Below are 14,996 nucleotides of genomic sequence, written 5' to 3'. Positions count from 1 at the left end.
CGGGGAGGAGAATGGTGCTGCCCCTGGAAGCAGAGCCACCTGCCTGACTGGACCAGTGAGTGGGGCAGCACAGAGGCAGTCACTTCCCCGGGGGTGGGAGGGGGACCAAGAGGCAGAGGAGCTGAAGGAACCTCGGGGCCTCACCCCCCATGGTTTCAGAGCAGCACCACCTCTCAGGGAGCAGCTTATCTCCCCTGCAGCAGGTGACACAGCCTGTGCCGCAGGCAGCAGCTCGCTGAAACCAGTGCTGCAGGCAGCTGACAGATGTGGCTTGGCATCAGACTGAGCCAGACCCTGGTTGGTTTTGTACTGCGTTACTCCAGGCTGGGCCCAAATGCTCACAATGATCTCCACGAAAGCCTTCCCAGGCTTATGTTCTTGGCTCAGATGGCTTTCCAGAATTTCAAACAACCTTTATCTGCTCTTCTGTGCCAAGATGCTGAAAGCACACTCCAATAAAAACAGGGTAAATTCTTCACAGGCATGTTGTTAGTAACATGATCTTTCATCAACAGGTAAGTCCTTTGCTTCCTCTGAGATGGCTCTGAACTCTGCAATAGTCAGAGCAATGAAACAGTAGCCTGTAAATGACCAGGTTTCCTCCATAAAGGTAGTGAGGTAGGAACACTAGTAGTCAGAGAGACTATGAGGAAAGAAGAAAAGTCCTCATTCTCTGTCCCCGTGCCCTCCACAATGCGGTTGTAGCTCATGCTGACTTCCCCAAGACTGCCACAAAGCAGTGAATGCAGGTGTTACTGACAGGGTAACTCCAGTGACACATAAGGCAGGAGAGGCTGAAAAAACAACCTTGAAAACTGGGCTGGGATTACAGACGTCATTCAGAAGATGCTCAAGCAGAGCAGAAGATGGAGAGCATGCTCATGGAAATGGTTTCTGTAACTGGGTCCTTTCACTGGCACAGTCCATATGGTTGTGACAACCTGATTTTCTTATAACAATCCCTGCCTAGCAATGTTTAGTCACTGCCTCAAAGTCTTCTACACCTTTCATAGGTGACCTCAGCAAAATCACCCTTCCAGGCAACAGATTTTTATCTGTTTTGGGGAGGGGGTTCTTCTTTTTTTCACTGGGGTTTTAGGTAACAAATTATCTTTCGGACCTCTTCATTTGTCAGTTGCTGCTCTTTCCTCCTAAAAGAGAAATCAGGCAGGGTCAAATGGGATGGCTCAGATCTGGATAAAGACTGAATGGACATGACTGTGAGATGGCTGTGTTCTGGCAAAGTGTCCCATGACAGCTAACATGCAAACAAGGCTTGATGTGCACAACATGAACATAACAGAGCAAGAACTGAATGTTAAAGCTGACAGCATCCTGAACAGACTTAGATGTTCAGTCACAGCTTGAGCCCCTGTGGCTCACCTCTTCTTGGTGTCTCTCTGTCCAACAGCCTCTTCAGTGAAGATACAGCTGATGCCACCAACAGGAGTATTGCTATATCTGCATTCCTGTTTGACTGGCAGAGCTGTGGCAGTTTGGGCCGCAACAGTTTAGAAGTCCTTGTTGCTAGCATTATACCAGGAGAACACCAAGTTTCTTGGAGGCTTGGCCTCACCAGACCCCACTCGGGGGGGTGCGTGGAGAGTACCTTTCCCCAGAGGAATCTGCGCTGGCATCAGGTGAGCGCCTGTCAACCCTCCGGGAGCTTTCTGGGCCATATAGTCTCTGCAACTAGTGATACTGTCAAAGAAGCTTTTTCTTCTGTCTAAGTTGAACTTCCAGTCCTTGAACTTGCTGAATGTGGTTTTGGTTAAGTATTCAAAGAAAGTTAATGTGGTTGTTTTAAGAAAAAACCTTTGACAAATGGCCCTGCTTTGTTTAAACATTTGCAGGGGCTTTGTGATTGACATTGATAGTAATGGCTTAATCTAAAAACATTTTTAAAAGCAAAAATGTGGAAAAGTAATATAGTTTGAATGATAGGAAGCAAAGTAGCTAAAGCGTTTCCACATTGTAACATTCCCACTCCGTTCCCCTTTTAACCACTTAGTTCAGCGTGTTAATTCTTTAATTGTAACTTGAACTTGAATTTACTTCTCTGAAAGCACCATATTTTTTTCAAAGACTTTTCTTTTTTGGTGGCTGATCATCTTCTACATTTTTTCTTTCCTTTGTGTGAGACTGTGCTGTAATCTAGTCAGATCCACAGGTTTGCCTGTTCTCACAATGGCCTTGTCCTCTTTGCAAATACTGTTAATGAGTCTGTACCAGAAAATGAGGGGGTTTCCACCCTAACACATATGGTCTTGCTGTACTGAGGATAGGCAGCGAAAAGGAATTTTTTTTTTCCAGAAAATCATGAACATACTGCTGCTTTTTGGGTTTTTTTAAGGTGTGTCATGCTGGGCTGAAAAATTCTGGAAGGGGTAAAATATACTTCCAGTGAGGGAATATAACCAAGTTTAATTGGGCGATCAAAAAGCCAAATGAAAAATATTCTTTCTCTTCTAAGGCTATTCTGGGCCTAGAGCTAAATAGGGTCAGAGCTGGTACTTCACTGTACGTAGCAGCCATCCAGAGCCACAAAAATTAAGTTAAGACCTCTAAGGGCTGGAAGATGTAAGGGGAGCTATGGTAACACCTGCCTAAAAGAGACTGGGGGAGGGGCTAGGGAGTCTGCAAACCTTAAATAGCATTCGTCAGTATTTCCTAGCTGCCTTCCATATTTCCTTCTGTAAATGTAATTTAGGAGGAAGGCAACCGCTGGCAGAGGCCTCTTCTTTTAAATTGTTCAGACTAACAAAAGCCCAACTTACTTTGCTGTGCAAAATTTTTCAGTAAAATCAGTGAAAGGTAAAAGTGAAAATCTGTGCCACACCCACACATATATATACACATATATACATATTTAAATCCTCTCTCTTTATCTCCTTCTCTCTCTCTCTTTTTTTTTTTTTTTAATCTGCCTAGTGAAAAAAATGTAAGGGCCAAGAAACAAATGGGCTTAGTTTCCAACAAAACAGTTGAGGATGAGCCGGTGATCATTACCATGAGATGGATTTTTCTGCTCAGATATCCTTCCTGAAGTCCTTCACTCAGTGAGACCCTCTAAGAGAAGTGCAGTTTGACCCTTATGCCAAGAGGAAGGTGAAATTGGAAGAACTCTGCCAGCATTGCCAGCACTCCTATGGTCTCCTGTGGGATTTTACTTCCCTGGCCTGCTAAAAAACTATGATCAGCGTAGGCAGAAGAGAAGGCTCTGGACAGTCTCACCACTTCTACCACTTTTAGCATCATTCCAGCATCTCCTGAAATGTAGTGGATGATTCTTCTGCTCTCACCCATCCTTCACAATGCTTTTTCAGTCCACCTTCTGTCTCTTGACTTAATGTTTACAATGCATCTGTGGTTACTGGCCAAAGCAATTTCCCCGGCAATATGGCTACAAGCTCATGTGCAGTGTGCAAGTACAGCAAATACTCGGCCATCCTGATGCTGCTGTGCTTTTCCCACTTCCCAAAGTGCCTGTCCGTAATTTGTGTGTGACACCAGCAGAAAGCAGTGTGAGTCCAGCATCAGAAATGGAAGGTGCACTTTCCTCCTTCATTGGTCTTCTTTTCCCTATTCAATGCACATTTTGTCTTTGAAGAAAGAAGTTTTGATATAAAGTAACAGAAAGGTCTGTCATGACTGGCTCCCCTAGAATAATGAATCTTAACTGTTGTTAATGTTATCTGTGGCACATTTTCTCCCTAAAATGAAAGAGGATGAGGGATTTTCTTATGCTTGCATTTTTTTTTAGTACTTGAACTGTTTCCCCTTCTCTTTAACAAAAGCTATGAAGATTTTTAATGGTGGTTATTGCCATGGCACCAAGATGTCTGAGGTCTTGAAATCTCAAATCACGTTTAACCATTTCATGCAATGCAGAACATTTTAATCAAAATGTATACATAGAGAAAACATTCTCCCACCATTGGGAAAACCCACTACAGAGATGTGGTCCCTGTGTACACCCCCCACCTCACCACCCCACCCCCCCCGGCTTGTTCCTAGGCAAATTCTTCATCCTTCCAAAGAATTTCCACTTAAGCCCAGTTTGCAAAACTGTAGGTGTCCATGGCCCCTCTTCCAGCTCAGCTGTCAATACCTTGAAACATATCCCACTCATCCAGCCCTTTGATATTAGGCTTTTGACCAAGGCATTTGATGTAGGCTAGGCTGTGATTCTTTCATGGTTTTCACTCATCCTGCTTCATGACCAGTGGATCAGGGCACAGTCTCACAAAGGAATGGTGAAAAGGTCCTCAATATCTTGTGAGCATGTGGCACACATGTAGAGGATGAGGATGATAGGGAAATCTGCCCATAGAACAAGGCAGAAGGAAGAGGAAACTGTGTTGGGACAGCTCTGCAGGGGTATAAGATACAGAGAGAGCAGGTGATGGATTTTGGCAGGTGGAAGAAAGGTAGAGGTTTCTCAGTTGCATTAAATGCATTAAATCAGTTTCCCCTAAGCCTGTCTTAGGGGGCTTATAGGCCCTGGAGCATCAAACCTTACCGACTGACATATCTAAAACTGGGAGAAGAATGCAGTGTGCTCCTCCACCAGTCACCGACTCTGGTATCTGGGATTCCACCAGCTCAAATGTGCCAGGAATTAAGTCTCCCCAGACAAACAGAGATAACATAGCAGAGCTCTGATCAAGGGACTTATATCAAAGCAGCAAATCTCTCAGCCCCGGGGATGAATCATCAGAGCAGTTTATTCCAACCTTTTCTCCTCCTTTCAAGTATCAGGTTCAATTGCAGCAACAGCAGCACAAAGGGCTTCGTCATCCTAGGTGCTGCAAAGACAGGGAAAACACAACCAGGAGGAATGGAATTCACAGGTGATACAAGGCTGGGAGGGTGTTGCAAATACCGCAGAGAACAAAGAAGTAATGCAAAAGGAACCTATCTTGCTTGGGCAGGGAGGAAGAAGGAAAGATGGGGGCTAGTCATGCACCTGGGGAGAAAGAATCCCAAAGGTAAGTAATCAAAGGCAGATGTCTAGAAAGCACAGCATGAAAAAAAAAAAAAAAAAAAAAAAAAAAAAGGACAGGCAAGAGAGATGCATGTTTGGCATGAAAGCACTTGACAAAGATCTATATAATCTCATTTTCATGGATGGGGAAACTGAAGCACCACATGGTCTCAGTAAAGGACCTGTTATTGTGCAGCACCAGCCACACCTTGGCTAGGCAGAAACAGCAGGCTGTCAATGCAGAAAACTTTTTTCTTAGAGCCAAAGGGCAGTACGAGGCACAGTTATGGTAAGAATACGCACGGAGGGTTACATTCTGGTTCATGTGCCCTGCAAAATGAGGGGGATGAGGAGGAGAGGGAGGCACCAGGGAAGAGCAGCGGGCACAGGAGTGTTATAAAACACAGCTTCTCTCTGCCAGGCAAGTATCAAACCAGCATTGCATCATCTCATCCTCTCTGCTTCTCAGCAATCTAATCTCTGTTTACCTGTAGGGGAAGATCTCTCTCGTCTGAAGGCATTCACGCTGCCAGCTCCACTCAGGTTGCCCTTCCCACAAAGCAGGTGAGGACAGGTGGAAAGGGCTGAATAGGCAGACACAATGCCAGAGACCGGGCTTTGGTGAAAGTAAATAAGGTTGTGTGTCACTTCAGCTCTGCTACTCCTTCACAATCGTCTAACCTGTGTACCAGCCCACTCTGGAACAGAGATGAACCAGAGAGCCAGGCCAGGTCTGGTCCTCTGTCTCATCACCATCAGTAACAGTTATGTTGGTTGATCGTCCATCAGGTTTTACTGGGGCATCAGTCTCATCATTGCTGGATCTTAATAAACAACGTTGTTAATGGGTCTGGTTCCCCCATGAGCTGTCTTCGCTCTGCAGGGCAAACAGGAGCAACACTGTCAACTCTGTAGAAAAATCAGTTGATCTCTGAAGCTTGCAGCTCTGGCTCAGGTGCACACCAGGAGCCACACAAGTGTTGCTGAGCTGTAGTCTGGTTTGGGTTGTGATTTGGAGTTTGGAGGTTTTGGGGGGAGGGAAGGAGGTTTGTGGGGTGGTGGCATGGCATTCATATTTCAGTGTAGCCCTGTGCTTTGGCCTGTCAAGATTTACCTCTATGAGCTATGAGATGCTCTAAAAAAATATTACTGATAATTACATTGCAGATGAATTTAAGCTTTGTAAGGAGAATTGGGGGGTGGGAGTGGATGACGGCCATATATATGGACTACTTGCTAAAGGTGAGGCATCTTGGAAATGTACACGGTGCTAGCTTGTTGCCACATAACCAGGCATGTTTCCATGCTACAGACAGGGTAACTCAGAGTCAGCACCCTCCAGTAAGGCTGCACTTGATATCTTGTGTTTCCCTCTGGGTGCTGTGCTCTAGTAAGAATGAGACACCTCAGGACCAAAGAAGCAATTCATGGCCCAAAGGTAATCAGTTTTGGGGAGGTAATGTTAACTCATTGGGAAGGCAACAGAGAGAGTTGGTGGCTGGTGGCCTGTGGAAATCTCAGCTTGAAAAAAAGGAGAGAGTTTTTGAAAGGTTGTAATATTCTTTTGGGACCCAGGTGAAGAAATACCCTTTGCTCACAGCAGAAAAGGCACATAGCAGAAGTCACCTGGGCTCACCACAGAAAGCAGAGTCCTTGGGTTTCTTCCAGCCTCAGGCTCAGGGTCTTTACTGGGGTGGTGCCTGAGGAGCTGCAGGCTGCAGAGCCACCTGTGTGGCACTGCCATGCAATGAAATGCAGGGCCAGCACAGCACAAACCTACCTGCACCTCCAGCGGCAGCTCTGCCAGCATCCCTGCCAGGCATCTCCCTCTCCTGTACAGCAGAAGCCATCGTAAGGTGACCTTGCATGAGGGCAGGACTTGTAATATGCAAGGATGGCAGTAGGAGCATCTGCTGGGCCACAGTCCAGGTCCTTGTGAGACAAGGCTTTGGCTTGGATTTAAGCTCAGCAGGTCCCCTGTGTCATGCAGAGTTTGGGATGGGATTCATGCAGGTTTAGTCACTGCCCAGGATAACCTTCCCCCAAAGCTTTGTCCACAGGGCTATACATCTCGCAGAGAACCTGAGGCAGGGGAAGGACGGCAGCATGAAGCAGGGCTTAAAGATTAGCTCTTTAAGAGTAGATGGGGAAGCAGAGAAGTGGGAAAAAAGAGCAGGAGGAGTGGGCTGCAACACCAGGGAAAATGCAGAGAAAATCCCAAAAGTGTGAAGGAGAGTAACACTAGGTCACCCTCAGCTCTGTATACAGGCATACCCTGCAACACACAACATGAGGCAGAAGGAGCTACAGGAGAAATGGGGCCATCAAAAAGCAGTGGGAAAATGCCACGTGGTAGAAGGAAGGACCAAGCAAGGTTCAGGGGCACAAGAAAGGCCTTGAGGTATGAGTGACACCACAGAGCTGGTCACGTAATGCAAGCCTGTGTCCATCCAGGCTTTCAGTCTACCCATCTCTGCCCTTCCTAAGGCTGAGAGATGTCAGCCTGGTGAATGTGGGCAGCAATCACCCCAAAGGTGTGTGGGTCTCTAGTTCTGGGCATGCACTAGTAGGTTCAGAGACATATATCAGAGCACCTGTGAGAAGAACGAAGAGCAACTATGACCTGGAAAGAGAAGAGTTTAGCAAAATTCTAACTATTTCCAAGGCCCTGGGAGATCATAGAAAGGAGAGAAAGGGCTCTGCCAAGAAGCATGCATCATGTTCCACTTATAGTGACTGGTGGTGCTTGTGGGGCTGGAGAAAAGACATTGCTCCACAGAATGGAAGGAGAATTGCCACCACCCTCACTGTGCTGTTTCACCCCATTTTTTGTGGTACCTGGACCTCTGATGTGAACCGCAGCCTCAGCAGTAATTTTGTGGCCCCATTGCCAAAGAGACCCCCAAGGGTGTGGTGTGGGGACTAGGTCATCACTGCAGCTGGGTGAAAACCTTGATTTTCTCTGCTGCAAACCTGGGCATGTGTGCCTGTGTGCACTGTATGACTACAGTGATTCAGCTTTTGCCTTAATTTCCCCTGCAGGAGAAAGGATGATGCAGCTCTGCAAGCTGTGATCAAGGCTCTCAGAAGGCCTCACTAGAGCTGGCTGGGTGTGTGGACACTTCACCTTTTCATTATGCTTCTAGGGAGAATTAGGCACACTATATTTGTGCAGTGAGAGCACTCACACCCACAGGTCACACATCAGATATGTGGTCATCATGGCTACGCTCCAAAACCTTCCTGGGAGCACCCAGGTCTGAGAGCCTGGGAGCAGGGCACATGTCACCTTTGGCTTCCAGACCTCCCCAGTCACCCAGCATCTCCTGCAGCCCTTTGCACTGGCACCAGGAAGAGTGCAACCCCCTCCCCTTGTGCCCCCTTTTGCACCACCTTGACTTTCCACATCAGGCAACATAAGGGGATGATGAACCACAAGCCATGCTATGCCTCCGCAGTGTCCTTGGTGTTGGGGCACTGCACAAGCAAATACGCCCAGTGTCTGCACATGCTTTGTGCATCACTCAAGGATTACCACAAGCTTTAGGTTTTCCCAGTCTCTGCTTTTAAAGTGTTACTAACTCAGCCAGACCCTTCCGTCAGCAGGAGAAAAACGTGCTCTAGCAGTTCAGTTTAGTTAACAAAAGGTTAAGTCCCAGTCAATGGAAAAAAAAACCCAACACAAAAAACCCCAATCTTTTCATGAGCTACCACTGTGCACTAAATCTTTGCTAAAGCTTAATTTCTAGCCAGCCCTGGTGTCTGTGCTTTGGCTGCTCTGCCCTCACACGCACAGCCAGTCAGGGGGTAGACTTTCCAGATCCAAAGGAAAACGAGTATGCTCACACAGCGAAATTGCTGTTTGGAAACACTGGAGCCTTCCACTAATACAATGCTTTGAAATGTTGTTGTTGTGACCAAAGCATTACAACATACATGATTACCTATGAGCTACGTATGGTCAGTGTGAATATTATTCTTGTGTGAGAATGGAAAAAAGTCAGAATGGGAAAAAAGTCAGAATGAAAAAAAAGTCAAAGAGTAAAGTTGATGTGATGCTGCTCCATTACTCCCAAAAAGTTTTGTCTGTGGCATGAAATAAGGAAGCTGGAAAGCATTTCTTCCAACACTTCTGCACTGACAGTTTTTCTGAGATGGATGAACCCCTACAGATTGCAGTGAGGTGGTGGTATCTGCCTAAAGTGGGCTTGGCTGACATTTGTCTTGGCCAGTCCTGGTTGTCAGGACCTTGTCTTGCATTAGGAATATACCTTTGCTTTGTGTTTACAAAAAGGCTGCTTCTAATATGCTACTTTAGTCTAGCTGAGCCAGTAAGTTCCAGCAACTGATGGTTTCTGAAAAGTGTCTGTTTTGATCATGTTTCTCTTGGGGTTTGTGTGAAAAATCTCATTCAGCAGACAATCAGGCATCCTAATTTCTAGTCTGCAGGATGTGAGCAACTTTCTGCAGAGATTGATTGCGCATACCCTGTGGGCCAGTTGTAATCCAGCCTACATGGATAAGATACAGTCTTGAAGGTGTTGCTTTCATAACACAGTGAAAATATAGCTATGGTCTGCTTAGCTGAAGTTTTCAAAGGCCACCCATCATCTCCTACCACACCCAGCTCCCTTATCGGTGGTGGCAGTTAAAACTTGACTGTTCTGAATTTATCAAATCAAGTACAATTTCTGCGGGAACATGATGCAACTACATGGCTGGAAAACTGCTGTGACGTAGCTGGAGATAGAACCAGGACAGGTCCTTTAGGAAGCCCCCAGTTAAAAAGAACCACAGCCAAGAAATATGTGTGCAGAAACTCAGTGAAAAAGATGTGGAAGGACCCAGGCAATATTTGTCCTTCTTTCTCTTCCTCCAGCAGTGACTGTCAACGCAAGTGTAGCTCTGCACTTTTATTTGACGATGTCAAGATTTCATTTAGATGGGCATAAACTTTGCTCACTGACTTCCCCAGGGCCATCACTCTGTTCATGAAAATATCCAGGTGCAAGGAGGGCAAGTGGTTTGCTCAAGATCACTCAGCCAGTCAGCAGGAGAACGAAATGTGAGCTTCTCGGCTCAAAGCTCCTGCTCTGACCAGGAGATGGCACTGCCAGCTTTTCTGCCTGAAGCTGGAGAGCTTTTTGCGCAACCACGCAGCTTGGCCAGCAGTTCCAGTTCGACCCCTCCATGCTAAGCACCACCCCGTGATAAGACCTAGGTGATCCACCTTGTCCTGTTTGCTTGACTTTCACCCTGATTGTCCCTTCTTCCAATGAGGTGGCTCAGGTCAGAAACCCAGAGGAGAAAATGCAAGCTGGCACGACATCTTGCTGCACCCAAACCACCCAGCTACCCCTGCTCTCTCTATCAGCCTCCTCCCTGTCCCCATTTTCCCCTACCTCTCATCACAGACCTGTCAGAAGAAGTGCGTAGACACTCCAAACAAGTGTTGTGTCATGTAGCATTGCTGCCTGTTTTTAACCAGTAGGCTCAGCACTGCACTTGCATACCCAATATATTTGCAAGAACACTGAGGTTTCCCCATCCTTCTCATCAACTGCTGTCAAGATCTGCTTTAGCCACAGGATTAAGAGACCAAGATCACATCAAGTCCTGTTTCTAGCTGCTGAAACAAGATTATACCCCTTCAGTATATCCCTTACTCCAAAGCTGACTGCATTTTTTTGTTCATTCCCACCACCTCAGTATGCTCGACAGCCATCTCTGTGTATACACAGACCACTGTTGGATGGGGATGAGAGAACTGTTTTGGAAGGAGCATGGTGACAAAAGGACAAAGACTGCTGGGCGACAGCAAGTGCTGAGCTGCACATTCTTAGCGGATATAGCCTAGAGTTTATTTACCTCCTCTGCCTCGCAGCTGCCTGCTCCCAATCCACCTTGTAGCCATGATCGCATGACTAAAAAGTGAAGTTTCCTACTGAGACACCTGATAGCTAGCTAACCCTACCTGGTGACTACTCCACCGCACTTCGTTCAGTTCTCCTCACAGCCACGCCACTTTCAAGGAGTTCCCCATATCATGCCTTCCCAATCACTTTTGCCTTCAGAGACCTGGTCACTCTTCACTGCATACTTCTTCCCTCTCCTTACCATGCAGCTTCATCCTGTCTCCTGCTTTAACTGCTAGACAAACTGCCAGCAAGTGATACGTTCCGGGTATATGATAATCCTCCTGGCTAGTTCACTACAGTGACCACCTCCTGCCTGCTCTAGGACTCTGTTCTGAAGTTACTGTCTCTGTGAGGCCTTCTGCTGCATCATCTCTCAGTGCTTCATTCCATTCCATCCTTCCTTTTGTTCTGTTCTGTAAACATCACCTTCAACTTCAATTCAACTCTGATCCACCAGCTCTGTGCTGCCTCTCTGAGCCCGATGTACTCTTTTGACCGCTCTGATGCAGTGGAAAGTGCTCACTCGGTTTTGGGAACACACTGAACTTCGGCACAGACAGCCTCTCGTTTGTCCACATTCACATAACACCAGGGAAGGAAGGTAGGCAACTGTTTGTGTCCCAGAAATCCATAGTTCCAGTTGTGCCATCAGTTACTCTTCCACCAATTCGCAGCATCAGAGAGTTGAAAAAGGCAGTGACACAGTATCAGCAACTGTTTGCCCTGGCCTAACATCTTGGTGTGTACAGGGAGATATGGAATGAAAGACAGCATCTTCAAACTATTTTGTTGTGCAGAGAGTCTGGGAATTTTGGATGAAAGCTATCCCGGCCAAGAAAGGAATTTCACAATTAATTCAAATGCAAAAAGCATATATGTAAGAGGTGGAAAAAAAGAATAGACTATGGAGGAGGAGGACAGAAGCACTGCTTGGGTACCGAAGGACAAAATCAGAAAGGCATCTCAGAGCCCAGCTGGAGCAAAAACTTGCATGGGATAGGATGGGTGACAAGAGGGTTTCTATAATTATCCTAGTAGCCAGTCCAGGGAAAATACAGGTCTGCTAAGGAATGAGGAACAAACTAGTGATGGATGTCTCAGCCTGAGAAGAAGCTGAGGTGTTCAAAGCCTTCCTTGCAACAATCTGCAGAAGCAAAGCCTGCTCCCATACCTCAAAACATATAATGCTTTGGAAAGTTGGGGGACAGCTAGGACTAAGGCAGCGACAGTCTCAGTACTGCACAGAGAAGCTGGATATATCAGAATGCATGGGATTGGGTAGGATACACCTCAAGGGTGCTGGGGTACACCTAAAGCTGCTGAAAGAATTGCCTGATGTGATTACGAGACTGCAGTCTTTCATCTGTCATCCCTGACAGCTGGAAAAAGGGTATAGTTGTGGCCAACTGTATGGAAAGCACGCAGGATGACTTGTGGAACTCCAGACCAGCCATCCTTACCTCAATACTATGTCCTCTTGGCACCCAGTACTAAATGTGAAATGGACAAGAACATAATCAGGAAAGGTTGATACTAGTTTACCAAGGGAAAACTGGCTGTCTTTTAAAATGAAAGGACTGGCTATATGGATTAGGGGAGAGTAGTTGATGTAATATACTTTGACATGAGTTACGCTGTAGGTACCGTCTCACACAGCATAGTCCTTTGGAAGGAGGAGGTGGTATGACAGCAAACCACTCCTCAGCATACTGGGAAATGGGAAGATGTGAAATATTCACCCAGTGAAGGTGAATGACACCACCAGTAGACTAGCTCTTCTGAATTCCATGCTGGTGTCCTGGCAACGGGACATTGTCTAAAGAGTTGCCTGAGCAACTCATCACACTCTTTAACGCCCTGACACAGGATCGAATACATCAGAAAGACTAAGCATAACACCTACATCAGCTGATTGCCCATTGAAATGTTCTGTAGCACTGAAGGTTGAACTGGAGGCAGAGGAAAAGCTAAATAGACTACACAATGCTATAACCAACTGACCAAATATTAGCAGATTTCGCCCAACTTTTTCATGAGCAATATCTGGAAATGGAAGAAGCACGCCACATCTATTGTCACTACATACTTTTGATGTTCTGTTCGTATACATTGACTAAACGTTGCTTTTCTTGACCATGTAATTTTTAGAGATACATTTGTCCATGAAACATTTGGCAGCTCCATGAGGCCAGGGAATATGTCAATGGAGAATTCATAACCGGGGAGACAGGGTGAGAAAGAAAGTCTTCACACTATCTTCAGCTCATGCATGATGGTCACAGGCTATTCCTTAAGAAAAAAAAAAATCCAACAGTGCGTCTATCTAGGCACAAGCTGCTGGGCTCACTAGCCTGTTGTGCTACAGTGATGGCCATGATGGGAGACCCAGCAGGATGCTTCAGTGTATAAGGCAGGAATGAAGACAGCAGGCCATACAGGTTGACTAGCATTTTTCTGTGTACCGGGGTGTGGAATAGGCTAGAGCAATACTAGAAGTGGGTCAGAAACTGTGAGGCAAAAGGGCAATTGTAGCATGCCAATATCTGCAGGCTAGTATGGATCTGGGACGGATGAAGATGGAACCCCATAGTGGCTACTGGTCCTTTTTCTGACCCATGTGACAGTGTGCTTCAGAGAATAAGGCATTGTTACTTTCTTACAGCAAAGAAGCCCTATGTTCAGATTTCTGTCCCAGTCCACTGAGAATAAGGAGCTGGCATTAAAAGCCCAGACAGGAAACATGGAGAGGAGGGAGCTTATGGCTCCCAGTTATAGAGTGATCAGGGTAGAATAGGAAACCCCAGGTAGCAGGACTATTTTGGAGAAACAGGTGATTTTTAAATTCAGTCATAAAAATCCACCACCTGTTCTTCTTAAGCTTCCCTTCCAGACAGTGGCACCATTTTTCTTCACGATCAGCACAGACCTAGCTGCTAAGAACTCAACGCCCAGTCCATCCTTACCCCCTGAGTCACTGCTCCCTCTGCTCATGAAACTACCGGTCCCAACACAGCCACCTACAACGTTGAACTGTAACAGTGCGGTGTTGGTACTGAGGTTGGGAGGGATGGTAATGGTTCACACACAGCTGGTCTTTGTGCCTTTCAGTGTGATTGATTCCTCTGTTGTCTCATCTACCTCCTCCAAGAGGACATCGGCACCCCTCAGTCTCCAGAGTTCTGTAAAAGAAAAACAGATAAACACAGTTCTGTAGGTTTCATACCTGTCTGTCAAGGTTTCAATGTGAACAGAGGGGGCAGACAGGGGGACATAACCTCAGATTATGTTATTTCAAAACCTGGGAGAGATAGAAAGTCTGGTTTAAACAGAGAAACATCTTCTATCCCAACTACCTTGGCCTGCACTTTTAATGCCCTACCTTGAGCAAATCATCAAGCACACTGTATATGTGCAACTAAAGTGTTCACACCCACAAACCACACATCAGATTTTTTTATCTCAGAAGACCTGGCCTCTAATATGAGGTCTAAACTGGATTTTGCAGTGTTGGTGGGAAGCCACTTCAAACATTGTTTTCACAGCTATGCTTGAAAACCTTCCCAGGAGCACACAGTTCTGAGAGCCTGGGACCAGGGCACATGTCACCTTTGGCTCCCAGACCTCCCACAGCCCTTTGCACTGGCACCAGGAAGAGTGCAACCCCCTCCCCTTGTGCCCCCTTTTGCACCACCTTGACTTTCCACATCAGGCAACATAAGGGGATGATGAACCACAAGCCATGCTATGCCTCCGCAGTGTCCTTGGTGCCAGGGCACTGCACGAGCAAATATACCGGTGTCTGCACATCCAGTGTCAAGTGAGTGCATTTGGGTGTGACCATTCCTGTGTCCATTTTGGCCTCCAGTCCACAGACGGCTTCAGGAAACTGAGGTGTGTCCTGCCTGCTCTCCTGCCCCAGTTCGGGCTGCAGTGGCTGGTTCTGGCTCCCAAGAGCTGTCAGTATTTCCAGGCATGAGTCCCACCATTCCCTCCCTCCCAACCCTCTCAGCAGACTTTACTCCTTTAAGGCTTACCACAAGCTTTAGATTTTCACAGTCTCTGTTTTTAAAGTGTTATTAACTCAGCCTGAC

This window comes from Charadrius vociferus, unplaced genomic scaffold (assembly GCF_000708025.1).
Source record: "Charadrius vociferus isolate BGI_N301 unplaced genomic scaffold, ASM70802v2 scaffold561, whole genome shotgun sequence".
Lineage (NCBI taxonomy): Eukaryota > Metazoa > Chordata > Aves > Charadriiformes > Charadriidae > Charadrius > Charadrius vociferus.
Note: the sequence above shows the minus strand (reverse complement) of the source record.